We start from the raw sequence: 9180 nt of genomic DNA, 5'->3' as shown, positions 1-9180 counted from the left end.
ATGGAATGCCAGTCCTGGTGAGCAGGCTTGTTTTTCGGTAACTCTCCCCTCTGCTGAGGTAAAGAAAGACTAGAGGCCTCGGACTAGGTCTACGAAGTGCCCAAAAAGTCTGCTGAAAACTAAAAATAAGTCTCAAATTGATCTCACTGTTGTCTGTTTTCAAGGTCAGATTGGCTGATGATGTCAGTCCAAACAGCCAAACAACCTTCCCTGTTACCCCTGTCCAAAAGGCCTCCTCAGTTGGGAGACTGGGATTGACATATATACACTAATATGTATAAAATGGATAACTAATAAGAACGTGCTGTATAAAAAAATAAATAAAATAAAATTTAAAAATTAAAAAAAAAAAGGCCTCCCCCATCACCTACAAAATGCCATCTATTTTGGGCCATGCTACAACAGTGTTTTGGGCTGGATGTGTAAGGGCTACAAAATAACCAACACATGATACCTTCCTCAATTAGCTTTTACACTAGGAGTATCCGAAGAGTTGTTTTTGTAAATAATAATAATAAGTAGCTAATGAGTAGAATCAGGCACCACATATGTTGAGAAGTATTTTGATGCACTTCCTAATTTAATCCTCACTATAACCCCGGGAGAAGGGTACTGTCACTACCCTATCTTGCAGATGAGGAAATGGAGCCTCTCCCAGTGTGCTAGTTATTCTCTGTCTGCCTCCCAGCAATTCTCCACCCTTCACTGCCCTGCCCTGTGCCCAGGAGGCTGAGCCTTACGGACAGCACAGCCCAGCTCCCTTGTGAGCTGACTTTGGCAGGCTCCAGAGATAAGAGGGTGGGAGAAGAGGTCAGGATGTTTCTTTCCCACTCATCCCCTTTTTCCTGCAGCGGCTGCATTGCTCCATAGACACATGGCTCCTGGCAGCAGGCCCTGGACCTGGGCGCTCACTCCCCCAGCTCTGCTACAGCCTTCCCTCCCTCTACTTCCCATCCCAAGAGCAGTGATGGCTTCTGCCTGTTGCTAGACACTGGGTGCTCTGTCCTTGCTTGTTCCCTCCACCCTGTCCTCACCTCCACAAGTAGCCACTTCAATAAAATCTCCTCATCTGAACCAATCAAAGGCAAATTGGGTTTCTGTCAAGATCCCGGCTGATACATCCAGCAAAAGAGATGCAGACCAGAGATTCAAACCCATAGTATTCAGTGGTAAGGGAGAAGAGAGGTAAACTGATAATAAAAGAAATAAAATCATTAGAGCCATGAGAACGTTGTAGAAAGTGTTATGGGAAATCAAAGGCCAATTAAAAAAATACTTTGTAGGGCTTCCCTGGTGGCACAGTGGTTGAGAGTCCGCCTGCCGATGCAGGGGACACGTGTTCGTGCCCCGGTCCGGGAAGATCCCACATGCCGCGGAGCGGCTGGGCCCGTGAGCCATGGCCGCTGAGCCTGCGCGTCCGGAGCCTGCGCATCCAGAGCCTGTGCTCCGCAACGGGAGAGGCCACAACAGTGAGAGGCCCGCGTACCGCAAAAAAAAAAAAAAAAAAAACTTTGTAGAGGATGTGACACAGTGTTAGGCCTTTTAAAAATGTATAGAAGTAGATTTAGAAAACAAACTAGTGGTTACCAAAGGGGAGAGGGAAGGGAGGAGGGACAAATTAGGGGTATGGGATTAACAGGTACAATCTATTATACATAAAATAGATAAGCAACGAGGATTTACTACATAGCACATGGAATTATACCCATTATCTTGTATAACCTATAATGGAGTATAATCTGTAAAAATACCAAATCACTATGCTGTACACCTAAAAGTAACACAATATTGTAAATCGACTATACTTCAATTTTTTTAAAAAGTAGAATTGAGACAAGTGGATATGAAGGAAACAGTTTCAAATACAAGCAAAGGCAATGAGGCAAAAAAGCACAAACCACGTGTTGGGAACAGAGGTGGTTTACTCCTGGAAGTGGGGCTAAGCTTATGGATGGTTTTTCACAAACTGTATCCTACAGAACTCCACTGTTCTATGACATGTTACTACCATATTGAAAAAAAAGGGGCTTCCCTGGTGGCACAGTGGTTAAGAAGCCACCGCCAACGCAGGGGACATGGGTTCAAGCCCTGGTCCGGGAAGATCCCACATGCCACGGAGCAACTAAGTCCGTTCACCACGGCTACTGAGCCTGCGCTCTAGAGCCCTCAAGCCACAACTACTGAGCCTGCGAGCCACAACTACTGAAGCCTGTGCTCTAGAGCCTGTGCTCCGCAACAAGAGAAGCCACCGCAATGAGAAGCCCACACACTGCAACGAAGAGTAGCCCCCGCTCAACAAAAGTAGAGAAAGCCCGTGTGCAGCAACGAAGACCCAACACAGCCAAAAATAAATTAATTAAATAAATTAAAAAAGCAAAAGAATTTTACTCATTCATCATTCAATCGTTTATTAAGTAAAAATTAATGGAGCCTTTATCCTGAGCCAGGCTCTGTTAGACTACAGAGGGAAACCATAGGGACTAGAAGAACAAGACAGAGTTCCCACTCATCAGAAAATCTGGACCGGGACTTCCCTGGTGGTCCAATGGTTAAGACTCCATGCTCCCAATGCAGGGGGCCTGGGTTCAATCCCTGGTCGGGGAACTAAGTTCCCAGATACCGCAACTAAGCGTGCAGGCCACAAGTAGAGAAGCCTGCGCACAGCAATGAAGAGCCCACACAGCCGGAAGGAAAGAAGGAAGGGAGGGAAGGAGGGGGGAAGGAGAAAGGGAGGGAGGGAGGGGGGAAGGAGGGAGAAAGGGAGGAAAGAAAGACTGTATAACGATTTTTAAGAAAAAAAAAGCTCTGGACTGCTTGAGGTTGAACATGAAATGAAAATATATAGTTACAATGTAAGCTATAATTTCAATACAATTCTCTGAAAACAGAGAATGAACTCCTTATCTAGCAATGAAGGGTTTGGAAGCCTTCAGAAAAGAGCTGATGTTTAAGCTTAAAGGATGAGTAGAATTTGCCAGGAAAAAGGAGAAACCTCATGAAAAGACACTGAATTTGAATATCCAGACCCCATACTTAACTGCATAAAAGATTACTCCTTATAAGACAGAAAAGAAAGAATCCAATATATATGGATAAATATGAACATAAATTAAAAACGAAAGGATTTTCCAAAAATGCCTTTTAAAGTTATAGAGATTTGGAAGAAATTTTAATAACGTAAATGTAAAGAGAATATCAAAAGGTTTTTAAAGTCTATTTCAAGGCCAGCAGCTCTGCTGCTTCTCCTTGAGTTAAAGGAAGAAAAAAAAATCTTTTTTCTCTTTTGTTCTTGATCATGAGATCCAGTATGCAAGTTACAGTACATCAGAGAAGTCCAGCACTGGCCTCCGGAGACTTTCTGAATTTGAACAGAGAAAAATGAGAAACACACAGTTATTTCAAAATGTTTCTAATTTTTCAGTCTAGAACACTGCCCACGGTATACAGGAAATTGCCAAAGCCTGTTTTTCTTCCTAATAATTTTAGATTGCTATATGTAGGATTAGAGTAAAGCTTTCCTTTGCCTTTTTTTTGTTTTTGTTTTTTTGAACAGCTTTTTGTTTTTTTCTTTTTAGGTTACCATATGTACCAATGTGACAATTTAACTCTACAACTACTTTATATTTTAAGGTTTTATATAACTTTACATATTTATATTCATAGTGTACTGATTACTTATATTTCCAAATGAGTAATCTATACGTAACAAAAACAGGAATTTTTTTAAAGTTTTAAGTACAATACAAATACATTTATTTTGTTTTATTAAGTGCTATAAAGATGATTTTTAGTGGCTCTTTTTGTTAGCTTTTTCTTTTTTTTAAATTATAGGAGTTTGTTGTGGTTTTATTTTTTATCATGCAAGGTTTTAAATCCCACCATCATGAGACAAAAATCTGGTTTTGCCCTTAAAACACTGACAAATATATAGACCTGACATTGTTAGCGTTCAGTAGATGTTTGTTGAATAAATGAACTGATGGTGCCATAGGGAGATTGGAAGAGGAGACAAAAATCTAACCCTGGCTCCCATTTGAATCTGTAACTCTTCCTAAATTCAGTACAGGCAGCCCTCTGTATCCATGTGCTCCAAAGATTCACCTAACCATGGACCAAAAAATATTTGAAAAAAAAAAATCCATAAAGTTCCAAAAAGCAAAACTTGAATTTGCCACACCAGCAACTATTTACATAGCATTTATACTATATTGGGTATTATAAGTAACTTAGAGGTGATTTAAAGTATATGGAGGATGTTTGTAGGTTATATGCAAATACTATGCCATAAGGAACCTAAGCATCCTTGGACTTTGGTATCTGCGTCGGTCCTGGAACCAATCCTCCATGGATACCAAGGGATGACTAGACTAGGAAACTCTTTGTTGCCTACAAACCAAACCTATGACAAAAGACTTGGGGTTGAACAAAAGTCTTAAGATAGTTTTTTTCTTGGAAAGCCTGGATTAAACTTTTTAGCATTGATACTATAACAATTTGATTGATTCATTCACTCATTCAACAAATTTTAAAACATTTATTAAGCACTTAGAGGAACAGTAGTAATAATAATAATAACAATAGGTAATACCAATTCAGAATTTATTTTGTGCTGGCCCTGTACTATGTGCTTTGTACTGATTATCTCACTGAGTCCTTACAACAGCCTGAAATAAGCTCCATTGTACAGAAGAGAAAAGTGAGGTGCAGAAAGTCACATAACTTGCCCAGGATCACCCAGCAACTAAATGAATTCTAAATTGAGTCCAAGCCAGTCAGACTCCAGAGTTCCACATGCTTTGCTACCCTAGGACCACATGCTGGGTGCCCAAAGATAAAAATATATGTGGATCATCCTTCCATAAGAATTACAATGTTGTAGACTCAAAGGCTGTAAGAGCAGGTCATCTAGGCTCTCTTTTTACAGATGCGAAATCCAGGTTAAGTGAGGTGATTTATCCAAAGTCACCCAGACAGGTTGAGAATGCCTCTCTCCCAACCCTGTGTTGTCTCTCACTCCATTTCTCTTTTCACTCACTACACGGAGCTAGAAACCTCCACTTACTGAGTGAACTCCTAGAGCCATATTATCACCACAGAAGTAAGAAACCAGATGGAAAGGATTTTTAAATATGTAAATTTATCTCCTTAGAAATAATCCTCATTGATACCTTTCAAACTGGCAAATTGTTGAAGCTGCACGCGGATCTCGGCCTCGTGAAACATAAGCACTAAGGGGAGGGATAAATTAGGAGTTTGGGATTAACATATACACGCTACTATATTTAATATATAAAATAGATAAACAACAAGGTCCTACTGTGTAGCACAGGAAACTATACTCAGTATCCTGTAATAACCTATCATGGAAAAGAATCTGAAAAAGTATAGATATATATGTATTACTGAACACTGCACTGAACACCTGAAACTAACACAACGCTGTAAATCAACTATACTTCAATTAAAAGAAAATCAGGGCTTCCCTGGTGGCGCAGTGGTTGAGAGTCCGCCTGCCGATGCAGGGGACACGGGTTCGTGCCCCGGTCCGGGAAGATCCCACATGCCGCGGAGCGGCTGGGCCCCTGAGCCATGGCCGCTGAGCCTGCGCGTCCGGAGCCTGTGCTCCGCAATGGGAGAGGCCACAACAGTGAGAGGCCCGCGTACCACAAAAAAAAAAAAAAAAGAAAATCAGCACTAACATTGAGTTTAGCAGTTTAAAGAGTTGGCGTTGGGTCTTCCCCCTCCCTGCCACACCCTAGGTTTCTAATTATCTTTCAGTCCCATCTTGTCTCCTGCACTGAGGCCATGTAACAGGTCATTACTAAGTGATTGCATAACTGGAACAAAAGCAAGATAGAATCAAAAGGATATTTTGAGCTCAAGCGACAGCAGCCACTGATTCAACCTCCTGATTGTTAGCACAAGAAAAGGCAGGTCTGGGAAGCAATATAACACAGCGGAGCCTGCTGAAAGAGTAGGACAGACTGGGCAGAACTCACAGCCACGTTTCTTAGTGGTACAGCACTGGGTAACCCATTTAACCACTTTGAACCTCAGTCTCACATGTAATAAAGTATATTCCACACTACCTGGCACATAATATGCATTCAACAAACATAGCTATAATTATTACAATCCCATCCTAGTTCTGCCCTCTTCATTCACCCCCAGATTGCCCTCATTTACACAGTGGAGGAACCCAATGAGATGTTTGTTGAAGCTTTGCTCAAGTCTTCATCCTCTGAGTTGCAGCTCAAATTCTACCACCTCATGGGAGACTTTAGCACCTGCCGGAGTGGGAATTAATAATTCCCCCTTCCATGCTCTCTAGCTGTAGCCTGATCCAGCCTACATCTCACTTTCTCCTGTATTTGATTTTGTTTCGTTTCTATCCAAAGCATAAATTCCTTGAGATGAGGGATATTTGCTTTCTTTCTCACAGCCCCTGTACCTTATACAGCACTCGCTAAATGTGTGGGCCTTGCCCTGAATGCGTTTTTAACAACTCAAGTGCCATACTCATGAAAAGTATTTGAGAATTACGATTATAGAGTTGAATTGAGTTCTTAAGCAGTGAGGGTTCTGGTTTATCTGGTGGTATTTTTTTTTTTCAGCGGAGTGGGGCAAATACAAAAAAAATAGCAAATATCTAGGCTCAGCATGAGGACTCCTGCTACACAGGGCATTTCTCTTTGGCGTCAAAGTTCTCTACAGATCCGTTGTTGTTGCTGTCCTTATGGCAATCGCAGTGACAACCTTTGAGCCAGGTAGCATCCTCTCGTTTTACTACTGACAGCTCCAGGAAACAAGAGAAGTGGGTGGAGCTTGTTCAAACCCACAGTTCCACAGGTCATCTGTAGTTGGAGCTCCTGTCTGGGTAGGGGGCGATAGGCCTGAGGCTGGCTCTGGGAGTGGAGCTAGGAGAGGGCACAGTGGGCCCTTCTGCGCTTCAGTTGCTCTCTCTGAATGATGGGAATAAAATCATCTTGTTCTCCAAGATTCTACTTCCCTAAACTGGTGACACTAATTTCAGAAACCACCAGGACAAATGAGCAATGAATGTCTAAGTAGGTTGAGGTGCTCCTGAAGGATGGTGCTCCAAAGCAGAGAGAAGGCACGTTCTTTTTACATAACAGATGTAACAACAGCTAATATTTATTAAGGGCCTACTGTGTGTCAGGCCATGTGCTAAGCGTTTTATGTGTATTAATTCATTCATTTCTTCAAACATTGCTCTAAAGTAGTCGCCATTTTACTGAGGAGAAAACTGAGGCACAGAAAGGTCAAGCCAAAAGCTACACAACTAATAAGAGGCAGAGCCTGGAATAGTACTCACATAGTTGAATGCCACTGGCATACTCTTAATTATGTTGCTGGACTGTCTTCCTGTGGCCATCTCTTTATTTTGGTGCCTAACACAATGCTTTGCATGTAATAGGTGCTTTGGGAAGTCTCTCCCTTCTTCCCCTCCTTCTAATTCCAACCCCGCCTTCTCTATTAAGTTAGGTATTTGACTTTCAATGGTGTTTCTCCAAATGGAACCTGGAGAGCCAAAATTTATTTTTTTCATAGTTATGATTAAAAAAATGAATATGAACACATTCTGGATCATTGGGATAACCATCTGATACCAAGTACTGCCTTGTGATCTCAGTGCCTGTGTGAGCTATGCCTTGCCACCAACACTTACCACTTTACTCGTTATGCTAATAAGAAAGGAATAGCACAAATTTAATCTCTAATTATGTATCAGAGTCAAATGAAAGCCAACTATTACAATAATATAGAGTGTGAGCAGAGGAGGTGTGGTACCTGGAAGGGAGGAAAGAGATGAGAAAATCGAGTCAATACAGGGCCCTTCCCACACCATAAGAGTCGTAGAGCCACGCAGAGCTCAAATGTACTCACACCTGGGCAGTCAGTACCACATGTTGCTAGTAATAGTTGAGTAAACATTAGTAATTTAAATTTTACAGCTCTGGGAGGAGAATTTTATATTTAACTTATAAATTTGTTTTGGTTTTATTCCAGAGTTGTTCAAAAGCTATGACACAAGTTTATATCTCATTTTATGTTTATAGTAATGCAACGTTTTAAAAGAAAATAATTTAAGCCAGGAGTGGGTTGGTTTAAGAAAATTTTGCCCTTAAAATAGTGCCCTCGTATTTGAGAATCACCACAGAGCGACATGTGTTGGGGCTTTCCTATTTAAAATCGGTGGCAAACACAAGCACCTTGGTCTGTCATTAACACGTTGGTGTGAAACAACCTGTTAAGTCCTCTCTTTTTGAGAGCAGACTTTGGTGGGAGACAGGCAGGCTAAAGGGCTTCACAGAAAAAAAATGCGGCCTCAGTGCATTGGGGCAAGTCATTAAGCCCTGAAAAACCTCCTCCCCTGCCTTACCTGTCAAAGAGGGGTAATCTGTACCTTCTTTGCCCGTTCTGTGGGCCGCTTGCCCACTGGGTGAGGAGGTGGCTCCACCCGCTGGTGCCCGGATAGAGAGAGCTGAGGCCTGTGGGCTCCCTACCCAGCCGGTTACTGGAAGCTGCCAAGTCCCTGCCCTGCTCCGGGCCCCAAGCACCGCACTGGGCGCTGCTGCAGGGGATGCAAAGCATTGGCGGTCCTGCCACCGGATCGCGGGTTTCCGCCCCTTCGAGGCCCCCGAGAGACTGGGTGAAGCGGGAAGGAACTCGGGCATCACCTCAAAACTTTGAAAACTCTCAAAGCGCATGTGGGGTGGGAAGCGCACAGGTTTCTCTCCAACTCTTCAAACTTGCGGAGGGGCTTTTCGCGCACGAGGTGTGGCCCGCGGCCCCAGATCTCGGCTGTCGACTTTAGGGGCCCCTGGTCTTTGCGAGCAGGCGGCGGACCGCAGGCAGCGAAGGCCCCAGGCTCGCTCAGGAAGGGTTGCGCGGGTCCCCGGCCAGGGCGGGCCCTTCCCCGAGAGCCGGCGCGGGCTGGCACGGAGAGGCCGGGACAGGCGACCGGCGGCGGGCCACCTGCGCGGGGCCGCAAGGCCGCGCGTCCTCCCGGCTGCGCGCCCGGCTCGGACCGGTTGCGGGCGGCGAGGGGCGGGGGCGCGGGCCGCGGGCCGCGGGCAGGGGGCGGGCGGGCGCGCCCGAGCCCCGGCCCACACATGCACGCCCACACGCATACCCTGGCTTTTTCCCGTGAGTTTT

This window comes from Monodon monoceros, unplaced genomic scaffold (assembly GCF_005190385.1).
Source record: "Monodon monoceros isolate NGI ecotype Baffin Bay Population unplaced genomic scaffold, NGI_Narwhal_1 Super_Scaffold_7, whole genome shotgun sequence".
Lineage (NCBI taxonomy): Eukaryota > Metazoa > Chordata > Mammalia > Artiodactyla > Monodontidae > Monodon > Monodon monoceros.
Note: the sequence above shows the minus strand (reverse complement) of the source record.